Source organism: Anolis carolinensis, chromosome 3, assembly GCF_035594765.1.
Source record: "Anolis carolinensis isolate JA03-04 chromosome 3, rAnoCar3.1.pri, whole genome shotgun sequence".
Classification (NCBI taxonomy): domain Eukaryota; kingdom Metazoa; phylum Chordata; class Lepidosauria; order Squamata; family Dactyloidae; genus Anolis; species Anolis carolinensis.
This window is the reverse complement of record NC_085843.1, coordinates 199,006,193-199,021,540: the sequence shown is the minus strand read 5'-3', so window position 1 is coordinate 199,021,540 and position 15,348 is coordinate 199,006,193. Positions and strand designations below refer to the sequence as shown.

At 39.1% G+C, this 15,348-nt stretch overlaps 1 protein-coding gene across 1 annotated transcript in view; it reads right to left on the bottom strand.

Moving 5' to 3' along the window:
- ptpre (protein tyrosine phosphatase receptor type E) overlaps nt 1–15,348 on the bottom strand; it is a 192,517-nt gene that overhangs the window by 106,767 nt on the left and 70,402 nt on the right. Inside the window, exon 2 of the mRNA XM_062976075.1 lies at nt 13,023–13,045. The gene's annotated coding sequence lies outside the window, so the exon portion shown is untranslated. The remainder of the gene's footprint in view (nt 1–13,022; nt 13,046–15,348) is intronic.

Here is a 15,348-nt window from a genome sequence, read left to right as displayed (position 1 = left end):
ATGCACTATTGCTTTTATGTTCCTTCAATTCCTTTCCAATTTATAGTGACCCTAAGGAAAACTTAGCATTGGTTTTCTTGGCAAGATTTGTTTAGAGAGAGTTTACCTTTGCCTTCCTCTAAAATAGTGTGACTTGCCCAAAATCACTTGGGTTTCCATGGTTAATCTGAGATTTGAATTGGCTTCTAGAGTCAAGGTACAACAGTCAAATGATGCACCTAAATCTTATTAAAGAATTTGGAGGTGATTACTTCATGATGTTCTTACATTTTGCATTTATAATATACATATAGACACACACACATATACAAAAGGAAGGGGTGATAGAGCCCATTTGTAGACAGCAAGGCCACTCTTCGGGCCCTCCTTTGAAACTGTACAATCCTTCATCCACAAAGTCCACATGATATGCCCAGGCAATTGCAGAAGAAAAAGTTTCACAAATACAGTGGATCCTCAGTATCTGCTGCGATTAGGTTCCTGAACTCTACATAGTTACTAAAATCAATGGATGCTCAAATCCCAAGTGGCATAATAAAATAGTGTACCTTATATAAAATTACAAAATCAAGTTTGCTTTTTGGCGTGGGGGGATTTTTTTCAAGACAGTGATTGTTTAATCCATAGATACAGAGGGCTGACAAGGAGCCCCCAGTGACAGAGCAGTTAAACCGCTGAGCTGCTGAACTTGCTGACCAAAAGGTCAGCAGTTCGAATTCGGGGAGTGGAGTAAATTCCTGTTGTCAGCTCCATCTTCTGTCAATCTGGTAGTTCAGAAATATGCAAATGTGAGTAGATCAATAGGTACCACTCCAGTGGGAAGGTAACGACACTCCATGCAGTCATGCTGGCCACATGATCTTGGAGGTGTCTACGGACAACACAGGCTCTTCAGCTTAGAAATGGAGATGAGGACCAACCCCCAGAGTTGGACACGACTAGACTTAATGTCAGGGGAAAACCATTACCTTTACCTACAGAGGGCCGACTATAGATCTCTAGATTCCCTTGGGAGTTAGATCTCTCATTGTGTTGGTTCTCTGCTTTCAGATATGCTAATTTGGATACACATGCTTCCTTCCAATATCATCTCTAACAAACTGTAGAATCAGGCTGAGAGACGCTACACAACTTTGTGCCTCTCAGCTGCACCATTTCCAAGGATCACTTTGTGCCAAATGGGTCACCTACACTTCAGCACGTAAAACAAGTTTCATTTTTAAACATCAGAGAAGATTCAATTTCCCCTATTATTCATTAGCTTTAGGAAGCACAGCAACAAGAAAAGCTGATGTCATTCGCCCTTGTTACTTCTCACTTCCTTTCAGTTACACGACTCCCTTCTAACCGACCTCTAGCTGACATTAATACAAAGGAAATTACTGTACAAACATGTGATATATGTGCATATCCCAAGTTATAAAAGAGAGAATTATAAATCTTCTAATATCTTCTAATATGAATTAGGACAGAGAATAGAAACAAAATAGCAAGAGAGCTAAAAGATTCATGGTTAACTAACACATAAAAAATACACTCCAATAAATTTCTCCCTTACGGTCGATTTAGTTTCTACATACATCAATCTGGTTTACTGACATTATTAACTATTTTGAGGATCCATTCTTGAGATGAAGGAATGTTCCCCTGACTCCACTGTACCTTGCTGAGCACTGTTGCTTTAAACCATTTTTCCCTACCCAGCTTCAATTCTATAGTGGGCCACAACGAAGAAAAATTGGTTAAAGCAATGGAGTAGAAGTACCCATTTTACTCATATAAAAATCCAGAAATTTTAGTCAGAAAATCAGCTCAAAAACTTGGATTGACTTATCTACAGATCAATATGGGTAATCTACCTAGACTCATATAAAATAGCCTTTTCTTCTTTTGTCTCATATGTGTGCTTTATTTATTGAATCTTGCCTTTCATAATTATCACATCAGCCTGAATTAGACGATAAACTCTCCAGGCTAAGATCAATTTAAATTGTATTTATTTATTTAAATGCATTAAATATTTCTGTATCACTTCTCAGCCCACAAGGACTCTAAAGGTAGTGAACAAATATGCCCACTTAAATAGCGCAGAAATAAAAAATACATTTAAATACTATTTAAAAACTCCTAAAAGCAATCTAAAAACAATCACTGAATCCAGTTTTAAACCATTTCAAACACTGAATTCAATGAGGAAGAGCACTGTTTTGGCTCCTCACCGGAAGCTCAAGAGTGATGGGTCCAGCCAATCTTCCCTGAGTAGGAAGTTCCATACTCAAGACATTGCTACAGAGGAAGACTTGTTATGTGTATTGACTAAAGCGGTGTTTCTCAAACTCTGCTTCTGCAGCTGCTTTGGCCTACAGCTCCTACAATTTCTAATAGCTAGTAAGTTGGCTGGGATTCCTGGGAGCTGAAGTACAAAACACCTGGAGGAACAGAGTTTGAGAAACTCTGAACTAAAGAAACAGGTAGTCTTTCAGATATCATGGTTTCAAGTCATTTAAAGTTTTCAGGTCAAAACCAGCGCCTTGAATTGAACTCAGAAGCAAATTGGAAGTCAGTGTAGGTTTTTAAAAGATTAGTTTAATATGGTCTCTAAAATGTAGGTCTGACATTCATTTCACTGCTCAATTCTGCTGTAGCTTGAAGCTTCCAAACACCTATCAAGAGCGGCCCAGTTCATTGCAATAGTCTAATCAAGAGTGGACTAAGGGTGTTTCCAGACAGACCTCAAATCTGCTCCAAAGTGGTTTTAAAAATCTGCTTTGGCACAGATTTGAATCCCCATGCCCACCAAAAAATACCCCAAACTTTCCGGGGGGGGGGTGGCTATATACCATCCCGAATACAATCGGGATGACACAGCCACCCCGAAAGCCCCTCATAAACAGGAAATAAAACTTACCTGGCCGCCATTAAGTTTCTTCTCACACCCTCCTGGCATGAGGAGGGATTTGGGGGGAAGGGGGCAGAGGAGGGATTTGGGGGGAGAAGTGGGTGTCCTCTTGGTTTTTTGGGCTCCTGGAGCCCAAATGTCTGAGATAGTTGTGTGGATTTAGCCCAGGGATCCTCGGGCCGAATTCATACAGTCCTCAGGCCAAATTCATACTGGGACCATACCTGACAAAACCTGGATCTTATCATAAGATTCAGATCTTATCAGGTATTTAATTCAGTTTTTCTGGAGGCATCATTTGGACGCCTCCAGTAAAACCAAGACCGGTCTCAGGATATGGGCCTATTTGGATGGGCCCTCAGGCATATACCACTGTGGCCAGATCTGCTTTGCCCAAGAAAGGGCACTGCCAGCCCAGCAGCAGAGGCTGGGCAAAGACACTCCTCGCCACTACAGCAACCTTTCCATGAGCAACCCAATCTACAAACCTGATCTTTTAGATAGACTGCAAGGCCATCCAGCTGACACTAAGATCCCACTCCCAGGTTGATTTTTGTACTGACCAGCAACACCTCCATCTAGTACAGGCATGGGCAAACTAAGGCCCAGGGATGGATGCACCCCCCTAGGTGCTTAACTCAGGCCCTCCTGATTTTTTCTGTCCTCTTGTCATAAGGATGCAGCAGCTGAGAGCCCTCTGGAGCACTCTCAACCACCTCCTCCCGGACAGTGCAGACAGCCCTGTCCTTATGTTGGGAGGTCGGTTCAAGGAAGACACACAGAAGTTGAGAACCTTCCAGAGTGCTCTCAGACATTGCCTGTTTGTCCCTCCTCCTGGCATAATGTCGAAAGAACTGCACAAAGATCGAGAAAGGTGTATTGGGGAGGAGGATCGGGGCAATCGCCGCATGTCCCGTTTTCCTCCCGGGATAAGGATGGAGTGAGTAGCCCCATCCTTATGCCTGCCGGACAACCTGAGGATGGCTGGGGCCCTGCCCCACCCCTCCTGGGCCCCTCCCTCCCAGGCCCATCCCACCTGGTGTGTGCCCAACTGCTCTTCCTCCAGGCCCAGTTCTCCCAAGATAAAAATGTTTGCCCATGCCTAATCTAGTCTGTATTAAGCTAAAGTCTGCTCACCACATTCAGTTCTTATTGCTATGTTTCTTAGAACACTAATGATGCTAAATTATGTTTTAAGGAAATAACCATTTTGGCAAAGCCCCTTCTACACTGCCATATAATCCAGTTTATCAAATCAGAAAATCCATATTATCTGCTTGGAACCAGATTATATGAGTCTACACTGCCATATAATCCAGTTCAAATCAGATAATCTGGATTTCATATAGGGCCTAAGAACAATGCATGCTATGTTCTAAAGTGATATGTTAGTCTATTGACATTTCTCCATACACAAAAGACCTAAAGCATGTTAAAGTCTTTAACTGTGCAAATAAGCCAGATCTGGTAAATTCTGTAAAGTTATATTTATAGACCCACTTTGTGAGATATTTGCTTTCAATGAACACCGTATGCAACATGTTGTTGGCCAGCCCCACATTCTAGCCAATGATTCAAAATGAAAGATTTGGTTTCCATGTGGACTTTATATTCTTTCCAAAGCTATTCTGCTACACTGGTTTAAATGTGTGTGCACATTTCAAGTCAAAAGCTAAGCAGTTTATTTCTGGAAATGCAATCACATTAATCAATATGAAAGGTAGGCAAAATGGTCCCTATTATCAACCTTCAAGAGAGCTTTACATAAGTGAAATGCAATTAGGGCTTAAATATCTCACACAGCATAATCATTTAACTCAAAAAAACCAAATACAGTTTTTGCAGTCCCTTAGCAATTAGGGGGAAAATACACTCTGCACTGATAATTTTTTTCATGTGGGAGGCACTGCTATGGCCACAAGTAAATCACAGAGTATGTTATTATATGTGTTTAACGTCCAGGGTTTAGACTCTAGTTTCAGTTATACTTGACAACTTGTGACAAAAGTGCTTGTTATGATATAACATATGGAACTCTGTGGGACTCCTGAAAATGACAACCTTGAAGGTGATTAAACAGTTTGGTTTGTACTCCTGCCAACCTCTCACACAATTCTGCTGACACAGCTGTAGAGAAGATTTATTCTAAAGTGTGGGATAGTTGAATTTTCAAAGAACAATTTATTGGAGCAGCGGTCCTTATTAATTTGCATTAGTAACATACCATATGTCAAAATGAGTTGGCCACCATTGAGCTAAAGAATCTCAGATAATTGTGTAGACAGGTCTATTTCTAAGATTCCAGAAAGACAGAAGACAAGAATGACATATGGCTCACGTACCTATGGCCCCACCAGTTTTTTGTTGGACTGCAGCTGTCATCAGCTCCAGCTAGCTTGGCCAACAATGAAGTACGATGGGAACAATAGCTTTAACATCTGGAAGACAAAAATTCCCCACTTCTACAGTAATGGGTGGCACCTAGGAAGTTTGTGGTCACTCCAAATATGGAAGTAAACCTATAGATATAGTGTCGTATTATACTAAAAGCATCTAATCCAACAAGTAGAGTTTGGATGTCAGACCAAACACACTTCATGGACTGCTTCTTTCAGGTTCAAAAGCTGCATGTTAATCATCCATACTATTTATTCCACCTTTCCTCCAGTGAACTCAATATGATGTACATGCCTTCCTTCTCCTTAGTTTATCTTTACAACAGGCTTGTGGAACAAGCCAAATGATTTATACTGCACCCTTCCTGGAGAGCCCAGTAGTAAATTCTATCTTTGAGATGAAGACAGTTAGTCTTAAATTCATTGTTCCTGTGTGTGTGTGTGTATTCTTCCTAGTATGAGAATGTTTACATTTCAATTTTATTGTTTGTAAAAAAGACCAACAGCAGATTTCTTCGCAGCACCACATGAATAACTTGAATACACATAAAAAGATAATAGGAAAATATATTTTTCTAAGTTAGAGGCTGCTAACCACAATGATCAGTATTCCAGTACACCATATAATATTACTAAACATTTTTTCTTGCAAAACCTTTCTTTGTTCCACTGATATAAGCAGAAAGGTATGTTCTTCTGGGTATTCAGTTAAAAATGAAGCAATTTCTTGACACTGACAATACTCTCCTGTTTGGCTATTCCTATATCCTTATACACATTCACTTTAAGAAGCCTTATTGTTCTCAGAGGAGCCTCTAACACCCACAGGATTAAACCATAGGTAATATTAAATGGAACATATCTTTTCCTCAAGCCCTAAATTTTAATAGTCATGTTGTTCTGCAATATTATTATTTTTTGAAAATTATTTGACAGCTATAAAGTGCTATATAAGTTCACAATGAATAAAATATGCATTTACTGTATTCAGTTACATGCCATGCATTTTATTATAGACTACACATTTCATTAAATCAAGCAAACTAATGGACTCATTTACCTCATTCCCATTTGAACCAGCTCTATTCCACAGCGAGCCCAACATGTTGAGGTCCATTTTGCTTCTTAACTAGAAGTAATCCTTTATCATCAACTCTGTTTCAGAAAATCCTGGTCCTACTGCAACACAGTTCCTTTTAAAAGGACAGGACACTGACCTCCCAAACTCTTTCCGTTCCTCCCACAGTCTTTTGAATGGAAATCTTGACTTTTGAGTGCTATATTAATTTTCTATTATATGATACATAGTCAAAAGGCTCAAAGTCACAGAATTGTCTGGGAAAGGACTATTTTGTTCAATGGTGGAAAGACTTCCTCTTAGTACTTGAATAGGAAATATTAATTCTGATCAATGATTAAGAAATTACTAGCCTTCAAACTGTTTCTCACACAAAGTTTTCCATGCATATGCAAAGTGCATGCAATTTCCATTGTGAAAAAGGCACAAAGAAAAATCCCAAGTAGGAAAAGAAAAATAGATATAAAATGTACAAGTTGCTATCTGCAAAGCACAGAGACTCAGGGCCCTTCCAGATAGGGCCCAAAACATGGGACCTAACTCAATTTTACCTGAGACATCCAAATGATGCAGCAGGTTAAACCAAATTAATCCAGAGAAAATTGGGATTTCCCAGTTTTCTCTAGATTAATAAAACGCCTGGAAAGATCCGGATCTTAAGATGAGGTCCAGATCTTTCCAGGTGAGGGCCCTGGTAATCGCCTCTTTTAATGGCTATGTTTTTACTCTATTGAAGCTGTGTTATTGATCTACTGTGATTGTTATGTATTTTATATTGTTGTATTTTATACTGTTGTATTTTATTGTATGTTGTTGGGCTGGCCACATGTGAGCCGCCCCAAGTCCCTTTGGGGAGATGGGGCGGGATATAAAAATAATCTTCTTCTTCTTCTTCTTTATCTTCTTCTTCTTCGTTTTCATCATCATCATCATCATCATCATCATCATCATCATCATCATCATCATCATCATCATCATCATCTCCCGGGACTACTTCTGCAGTTCTGGGGGTCAATCCACACAGCCAACCTGGTTTTTCAGGCTCTCAGTTCTTCACTCCCCCAGCTCCCAGTTTTCCCTCTAAAACTTATCCGAGGGGTCTGCCAGCAGTGAATGCCCCTCTGGAGAGTTCTCTTGACACAGAAAAAATGTCGCGTTAGGAGGTGGGGGGGGGGGGGAGAAGCAATTTACCTCCCTCCTCCCCAACCTCCTGACACGTTGTTTTCTCGTATCAGGAGTAAACTCCTGAAAGGGTTTTGCTGCTGGCAAGCCTGCAGGTAAGTTTTTGAGGGGAAAATGGGGCCTGGATGCTCTCCTGAATCAACCTTTCCCAAGGGAAAGCCCAGGGTTTGTGTTCAGGGTGGGAACAGCAACCCAGAAGTGGGTTAAAACAACCCAGTTCCTTCTGGGTTTTAGGATAGTGTAGAAGGGCCCTCAGATTCCAAGTATTTTCTAGATCAGGGATTACATCCAAAGTGTTCTCTAGATGAATATGTTAAGATTTACTGATGGATCTCTGGATGGTTTGCAGTTGATCTCTATGAACTATTCTAGATTGGTCTAAAGATGTGCAAGCTTTTGCAGTATGTGCATGTATGTGCTTTCAAGTTTCCAGTTAATTCATGGCAACCCCATAAATTTCATAGAGTGTTCTTTGGCGAGAAATATTCAGAGGTGGTTTCACCAGTTAGTTCCTCTAAAACACAGCCTAAAGCACCTGGTATTTGTTAGTGTGTAGTTCCTTGAATTCTGCTGGTTGTTGTCTTCACACACGATCATTGTGTGTATGGAGAGGCTGCAATATTTTGCATCTGTACTAAGATACTTAAAAAAAATTATACCTTGGGCCAACGTTTGCTGTGATAGTCTTAAGGATCAAAGGCCAAATTTTCTCCCCTCTGGTTTTTTTTTAATCAAAGTTATACTGTTATAGTTTAAAAGTGCAATTTCATTGATAATACTATATAAGATAGTGATTTATGATTGTTTCAATACACTTCAAAATTAAAAAGAAACACGCCACAAAGCAAGAACAAAATGTTGCATTTGGCACTGGGAATGGCCAGAAAACTATCCAGGACAAGCCACAAATGCTACAACTCTTGACACAATTTCCTCATTTGGAAAATCCCCAAGGATTTTTCTTAACTCCCAATTGTTTACCAATAGCAAATGTTTCCCAAGCCTTTAAATTAAACTGCTAAAATGAACAAAGATTAGCAGGGAATCAAGAATTGAGGTTTTATATGAGACAACAATGAATATTATATGAGCCAACATTCCAAATTTCTGCTAATAGACACTCTGTTAAGTCATTCTACTCAGTTATATGTACTAACCTCCACATTTTCTGGTGTTAGGGGAAGTGAAAGTTGAAAAACAGTAAATTTTGAAAAGCTATTTTTTAACTGACAAGAACATTTCTCTAGGAATTGGTAGGTCCTCCAGCACAACACTATGGGCGACTTCCAATAGAATTGTTCTGGGGAACCTATAAATACCTGTAGATATGTCCTCTCTGGGAATATTTAGATCCTCCAGCATGACTGTATAGTTAACTTCCACTAGAAGTTGGTCATGGAGTTGTTCTGGAGGATGTAGAGATTCCTTGAGAAAACGTATTATTCAAATCCACAAATAAATCCTCAAAAGTGTAAGGGTGATTTTACATCTGCCCCACCACATCCACTAATTTGTATCTGACTCTAGCAGATAGTCCTTTACCTTCTAGAAATCACATGAAGTATCCATGTGTGCTAAAGAGGAATCGGTTTTACAGTCATTCATTGCTTTTGAAATTAGAATGGATCAGTCCCAGCTTGGATCAAAATGTTTGCAAAATATTGGGGAGGGACCTGCTACTTTTGTTTCATTGCTGAAATTTGTACATACGTCCTAATTTTCAATAGCCATTCCTTTAAAATTGGTATGTGTTCTTCTTTATAGTATATTCAATTTTTAAATGACATAAGAAAGCACCATATGTGAAACAAATATGTCTGTTGCACAAAAATTAAATATAACTGAAATTAAAAATAACTCAAGACAATTTGTAGCTTTCAAATGTAGCAGTAGGCAGATTTATTTATGCATTTCACTGACATGAGATTTCCCTTACAAAACAGTGTGGGATTCTCGGAAAAGAGAAAGTCTTGGGTTGGCTATCGGGGAGGGGGGGGCAGTACCAGCAAAGCCCATTTTATCACTATTTACATGTCTATTTATTTAAAATATTTATAAGTTACTCTTCTTCCCAAAATATTCAAATGATATGCAACCTTAAGAATACATAAAACACCCCCCTCAAAAAAACCCAAATCTTTAAAACAAGGGTACTGCTCATCTCCCTCTCTCATTTGAATCTTTAAAAAAATTGGAATTCATTTAGTGCCTCTTTTCAATGGGAACACCTGTTAATAAATTACTCCAAGACCAAGGTAATGACTCTTGGCAGAAACTGCCCAAGGCATATATAGATCAACACATCATAAAACACACCTATTCAGATACCTGGGCATTGTTTGTAGTGAAACTCTTTCTTGCAAATGGCATGGAGAAGTAGTGAAGCAGAAAGCTGAGAAAATGAGCTCTGAAAAAGTATGTAAAGTAAAAGACTGAATGCAGAGGACAACAGGATAGATATACAAGAGTTACATTATTTTGGGTGTGAAAACCAAGTACATACTATGGCAACAGGCATATAGACACCAGCCTATGCAAAAGCCTTTCTATGGTTTGGTCCATGAATCAATCACACTGTCCAAAGAACATAATGGGTTCAACAGTCAAAGGGAAAATTCAATGTCAAGCACTGGCACCACTTATGAATACTAAAATTCAGGTACTCCTTTGCACTCTGCACTCACAACCAATGGCAAGCCTATTAGGATCCTACATGTTCCACTGCTTGCCTTAATGTCATTCTTCAGGAAAACTAACCCACTAAAGCAAACTCTCACAAAGAAAGCAATTGTTTATCCCAGTTAACCCCCCTTTTGAATAATCGTAAGAACCATAGCATTATAAGATGGTTTTGACACCAAACAGGTGTCAATCTGCTAAGAGTATATAATGTAGACAGGAAGTATAACATATCACAAGTAATTTGTGGATTCATGATAGCTTGACCAGCAATATTTGAAGAGGCGGAGTCCAATGATAAAATGTCAGTCCAAAGTCTGTGGTGGAAGCAAGAGTCTTCATTGATGAAATCTATTTCGTATAAAGATCATCCAATTTGTGATGAACTTGTCACTTTTGTTGCATTCATGTGATTTTCTTTTATTTGATGAGAGTATTTCTAGCAACCATGTATTCCATATTCTGGCCCACCATTCATTCATGGATAGATTGCCTGTTCTCCAGTGTTTGGCCACAATTTCTCCCAGTTAATTGTTTGTATAACTGATAGATCATACTATTACAAATGTAGAACATGTGTGCTGCACAAGTTATGCATATGCATATCCCACTTTTCCCAAAAGCTTTTTTGAGGCTTCTATACCCACCCCGATGGCACATAGGAGCTCCAGACGGTGCAGAAGGTTAAACTGCTGAACTTGCTGACTAAAAGGTCGGTGGCTCAGATCTGGGGAGCAGGGCGAGCTCCCGCTGTTAGCCTCAGCTTCTGCCAACCTAGCAGTTCGAAAACATGCAAATGTGAGTAGATCAATAGTTACTGCTCTGGAAGGAAGGTAACGGTGCTCCATGCAGTCATGCTGTCCACATGACCTTGGAGGTGTCTACGGACAACGCCGGTTCTTCGGCTTAGAAATGGAGATGAGCACTCCCCCCCCCCCCCCGCCCCAGAGTTGGACATGACTAGACTTAATGTCAAGGGGAAACCTTTACTTTACCGGTGTCCACCCCAATTTTTGAATAATTTATTCAAATTTATTTTTGACCAAAAATTCCTTACGAGGACATCTAGTGGGTGTGCAGGTCAGCCTCAATATGTTTTGAAAAACTTTCCTCAGGCAATTTTAGGAATAGCAGACATCTTTTGTTAAACAGCAACAATTGATTGAACTGGGTTTAAAAAAAAAAAATCTTTAAAAGGGCCAAAGACAGCACTGACAATATTGCTCCGATGTTCATTAGAAGATAGTAGTGAGCATTTCTGACTTCTCAAATAAAAGAAGATTAAGGGAATAGGAGGTGGAATCAAAGTGAGGGTTGTGCAGATGTCCCTTGGGGACAATGCTATCTCCCAAAACCTAGAAGATGCCCACCCCTGGTACCTTTCTTTGTGGGTTTGTATGTGTCTTCCAATCAGCTGCCAACCTATGGTGACCACATAAAGTTCATGGGTTTTCTTGGGCAAATAATTTGCCAGATTGTTGATTTCCCACAGCCAGCTTTCAACACAACACATTCCTACCTACCCCATGTTCCTTTTGTTCTCTGATTGGGACTCATAAAAATGAGCTTAGACATTGCCAGATTTTAATTATATAATAATAATAATAATAATAATAATAATAATAATAATAATAATAAGAAGAAGAAGAAGAAGAAGAAGAAGAAGAAGAAGAAGAAGAAGAAGAGGAAGCCTGAAATACCACTCATTTTTATCTCCACATTTACCAATGTGGTTTATTTATGTGTCTGAGTGCCCTCAGATATGTGTCCAACTCTTGTGTTCCTCTATCACATTTTGAGCAGCTTCTCAGTTTTTGCCACTCCTTCCTTATTCTTTCTAATGGAGGGTGAAAGGGAGAAACATGCCAAGAGGAAGGCACGTAAAGCCAACCCTGATCAGGACCACCTTCCACCTGGATACTGACATCCTCACAGTGGAAAAACATGCGGGTCAAGAACAGGGCTTCTCAGTCACCTACGTATGCATCCACCGCCAGGACACCACGCCTGGAAGATAATCATATTCGGACAACGAGGGATCGCCTAAGTAAGTAAGTATTTTTTCTACCCATAAACACTGATTATGGGAATGCTGCCCTTTCAACAAACTATCTTCATTAATCTTTTGTCATAGTTTCATTGCTTATTTCTCACATTAAAAAACTTTACAGTTTTTTGCCCACTTTGGCAATTCCAATACTACTCTATCTAGTAACTTCTAATAACTTTCTTCCTGTACACACATGTGGATGAAGATACCTCGTAAAGAAAGATGCTCTCTACAAATTTCTCTTTATGTACAGTTATTATTCTATTGACTCTTGTACTTTTAAAAACTTTAAAAACTCTGATCCTAAAAACTAAATGCAGTCAACACAATTATAACGAAAGCAGCACAGTTCTGTCAACATAGAACACATTTTCTAGCCATTAGCAAGGAGCAAATCGGTGTAGGAAACAACTGCCATCACTACCATTTTCTGACACTATATTTCTAACGGGTTTCAAATGCCATGTCTAAGACAGGCAACACCTTAATTTCAAGTCAGTAATTTAATGGAAAAACCACATGCTAATATTACATACTGTGCAAAAGTTAGCTTACAAAATATAGTTTGTTATCTCCACATAGGCTGACCTATAAAATTTAAACATAGTTCGACATCTGTATATATAAATAACTTCAAGGTGTTAAGTTCATATAAAATCTGACATTTCATGCTTAAAAACATCTAAACCCAATTTGAAAATGCTGGTCATTAATTGTTAAATGATTGACCATACTTACCCACTTGAAGAAGGTGCTATAGGCTGCAAAGAAAAAGAGAAGAATTTTAAAATATTATAATTCTATTCATTAAAAATAAAATTCTGTATTGCTTTAAATTCAGTTATATATTGGAGCTTTATCTCTTGTGTCCAACTAAGATTTCGTGTGAAACATTAGTTACACATCACTTCAATTATTTGTGAGAAATCTTGATTGGATACAGTTTGTTGTCATTCTTGTATACCTTCAAGTTCATACCAAGTTATGGTGCTGCTATTTAGAGGAAGTTTGCCACTGCTTTCCTCTAAATATGAAATGGGATTTTCTCTAGATTACCCAGTTTCTATGGCTGAATGGTAATGCAAACCCTGGTTTCCCAAACCCCAAGACAGTACTCCAACTAGCTCTCTGAGAAAAGTAATACTACCCAGTTACAAAAAAACCTAGAAACAAAACAAGCCGAATTGATAAAAAAAAACACATCATAATCAGTTCTACCATTAAGCATCATGAAAAACAAATTAAACAATAAAACCATAAGATAATTAGAATAAATATCAGAACATTTGAAAAATCTCCCTCCTTCTTCCTGGTAGTGCCAACACTTCTGCTATCAGTGCGGGGCACCCAAAGTAGCCAAGAGCGTTCGCGGAGTATTGTGGCCGTCTGCAATGGCATCAGTGATGGTAAGGTGATGGTCTGACTGGATTGAAGATGTTCTAAGCCCTGTAGAACCATGTAGAAATCAGAGTATGTGGCTGACTCTAGACCAATGGTTCCCAACCTTTTTTTTTATCAGGGCCCACTTAACCAGGGTCCACTTTGATCAGGACTCACTTGACCAGGGACCACTCTCCAACGTTAGTACCAAAAGGGTTATGAATCAGTTTTTGGTCATTTTTAGATTTGGTTTGGCTATTTGGGTGCTGATTCAGAAAATTGCATTGGATAGGCCACTTCAGCTCTAGTTTCTAATACAGAACATATGCCATCCAGTAGTCGCCATCTGCTTTCCCACAGAAAACCATATTTAATAATCTAGAGCTGATGTGGTCTGCAGAAAGGAGCAGAAATAAAATAAATAAAATAAAGTAAATAGGAAGGAGGTTCGCGGACCGGATTTTCGTTCTCGTGGCCCACTGGTTGGTAACCACTGGGTTAAACACTTCTACTGCTGAACTATGGGTTAAACTGTTGAACTGTTGAATCTTCTGACCTGAAGGTTGGGCATTCAAGTCTGTGAGATAGGGTGAGCTCCCACTGTCAGCCCTAGCTCCTGCCAGCCTAGCAGTTCGAAAACAAATGCAAATGTGAGTAGATAAATAGGTACCGCTTCAGCAGGAAAAGGCAAAAAGATGCTCCAACCAATCTCACCGGCCACACGACTAAGAGGTGTTTACGACAATGTAGGCTCCTTGGCTTGGAAATGGAGAAAAGCACCTCCCCAGAGCTAAAGATGAGCACCGCCTCTAGAGCCGGAAATGAAAGGAGAAGCCTATGTCTTTGTCTGTATATTTGTGTTTCATTGTATTTCCGTTTGTAACAAGGCATTGAATGTTTGCCTGTGTTTGTGTATGTTGTAATCTACTCTGAGTCCCCTTGAGGAGAAGGGGGGAAAATAATAAAGTGTTATTATTATTTCGCAGTATGTAATCATAGCACTATAATTCCATTTAACTGCTATTGCTCCAGTGAATGAAATCTTGGAATTGGAAATTTTGGTGCGTAAAAATATTCCATGAGAAATTGACCTTTTTTAAACTACAAATTCCAAGATTCCATCAGCTATTGCCACAGCATTTAAAATGAAATTGTGATGCTATAATTTTGTAGCATGAATGGCCTTCTGATTAAGGTACACATTTTTTTTAAAAGTGTTTAAAGCATATTGTGTTCATTCTTCTTTTCAATTAGACTATTGAGAAAACAAAACAAGAAATTAGGTCACATGGCACAGCAGTGGAAGAGAGATATAAATCTAAACACAACATAGTTATTTCATAATCGGCAGCCATCTACTTATTTTGTACTGAATTCTAGAGAGAATTGTATCCCTTTTGGAAAGAAGTACTGTGCAGTATCTGATGAAATCATTTCAGTTGATTATGTCGCACATCAAAAGCCACATAACTAAACTCATTTAACACTCATTCTGCATTATGAAGATTAACACATTGCAAATAGTTCCAGTAACCAACCAAATTCAATAAAACTAATTAGTTTTTCCCCTGCACTCTAACACAGCTGCCCTCATTTCCTGCTGCATTCTTTTCACTCCCAACACGCTCTCTTCCCTTTCCCAAATCCCTCAGTCTCTGACCTTCAATTTGATGGTGCAAATGGC